Source organism: Oenanthe melanoleuca, chromosome Z, assembly GCF_029582105.1.
Source record: "Oenanthe melanoleuca isolate GR-GAL-2019-014 chromosome Z, OMel1.0, whole genome shotgun sequence".
Classification (NCBI taxonomy): Eukaryota; Metazoa; Chordata; class Aves; order Passeriformes; family Muscicapidae; genus Oenanthe; species Oenanthe melanoleuca.
In genome coordinates, this window is record NC_079362.1 from 603,831 (window position 1) to 605,978 (window position 2,148).

Consider the following 2,148-nt stretch of genomic DNA (forward strand, 5'->3'; position numbering starts at 1 on the left):
GGAACTGCAGGGCTGGGACCAGCTGCGACAAACGCGGAGCCGCAGCGGGAATTCCACGGTTGCCACGGACGCGCAGGTGATGCCACAATGCCCCGAACCGAGCCGGGCTCTGCCGGCTCCCGCTGCTCTCCCGCCCTCCCAAACTGTGCTAAGGATTAAGGGCTCCCGACGGGACAGTAAAAGTGCAGGACATTGAAAGCACCGACTGACACCAAAGCCACACTGAGATGTGCGAATCCTCAGGACAGCGCACTCTTCGGCCAGAGAGAGGAGCAAACAGCCAGAAAGTTCCGGATGTCTGTGCACAGAATTCAAAGCAGGGCGCTCTCTGGACCAGAGGAGCTCATTCCCTCCTTGAGGAGGGAGTAGGGATTAGGAAAGGTTCTCGTGGAACCTCTTGAACCGAGAGATTTCGAGCCCCGATCTGAGCGTGTATGTCAAACAACAGCTGAATAAACGGCACCCTACAGGATCCTGGAAAAGCACTTGCTTCTACCCTGAGCACTGCTCTACTTTCTGCAGCTCTGTTTTTAAAGTTCCTGATAAATTCTCTGTCTGCACACCTAGCATGCAGATGATTTAACTCTTTGCTGGCACCAGCCACTGTATCCTGAGCTTCTTTCAGGTTTTGTCTTACAGCCCACATCCATCCGGATACCTGGGATATATCCTTAAGACTGAAGGTTTTAATTGCAAGAGATAAAAACACCATAGCATTTCACAGTGTCTAGGATAAATCTCAAAACTTCATTTCTCATGTGTGTCTTGATCTCTGTAAATGGCTTTCAGCTGTGGTTTTGTTAATTCTGCGTCATGTAGTTATTTAAAATATATTGTACCAAACAAAATAAGGGAGGATGGAGGGTATGTTGTGTTGTTTCTTTTTTTATTATTATTTCTGAGAGATTTTAATCCACAAAGTTGTGATTTTAAAACAAATGAAATAATAAAGTAGAGAGCAAGACAACAACCAACTCCATGGACAAATCATAGAAAAGTGAAGTTTAAGTTTGGATATCTGAAATAAAGACTGAGTTATAAAATGCAGACCTTCCCACAGTTGTCTTCTCTTTCCTTCTGTGAGGAGAAGGTCTAGTCCATGGCCAGATGTTCTCTATGTGTTTTCTTTTAGAGTTTCATGTAAGACTTGGCTTTGATCTGCTTCTCCACTGGGGAGCAACTCTAGTTTTTTGTTGGACTCCTGTGCTCTTGCTCCTGTTCATTCAAAGTGATTGTGCCTGATGCTTCTAACATGTGTATTATTTAATCCTCCTGCTGTCAAACCTCTCACGGGTGATGAATTTCTGCTGAAGCATGTTTAATTGCTCTCATAGACTCTGGGCTTTTTCAGCGTCTTTTTTTCATCTTATTCAAATTCCTTTTGAATTCTGCAAGTTGTAGGTGCAGTGAGTGGTGTTCCATCTGTGCTACATGAAGCCTCCCTTAAATTCAAATATTGGCTTCTGCAAGGATGCTTGTTTTCCATACTGGACAGTTTGTCACACAGTCCACACTCCAGACGAGGAGTCTTTCTCCAGATCAGTGGTGCACCTGCTGTGAGCCAGTGGAACTGTCTCCATTATTACATTCAGCTTGTCCATAATTCTGAAAAGAAGTTTCTGGCTGCACCTATTTGAAAGTGTTCACAAAGCCAGGACTTTGGTTTGTTAAAACTATTCTGCAGTTCAGTCATGGAACTGGTTATTTCAACATGGAAATTAACTGGGAAACCAGCTGAGTGCTTCAAAGCAGTCAGTTTCTTCCTCTTCACAAACTGGCAGCTTATGCCTGTGTTTGGATTCTCCTACAAACACTCGAAATCCAGCACCTCTTTTTTAAGCCCCTTGTCCAGGACAAAGGGGAACAAGAAGACTGGGCTAAAGCTTTAAGCCTTTTAGCTGCCAAAACTGCAATCACAGCTCCTCAGAATACATAAACCAGGCCTTTGATTCTTCTTTTCCTCAGTCTTGCTTCATCTTGGTTGTTCTCCTCCTCATTATTTAGGCTCCCGATTTCCTGTTTCATGGATTTGTGGATGTTGACCTGGCCTGGCGAGAGTCTCATTGGGAAGACATAAGCACACAGCTGGCAGTAGAAGGGACTCAGCCATACCACGCTCCTTTTTGCCTGGTCCTATTCATTGCATTC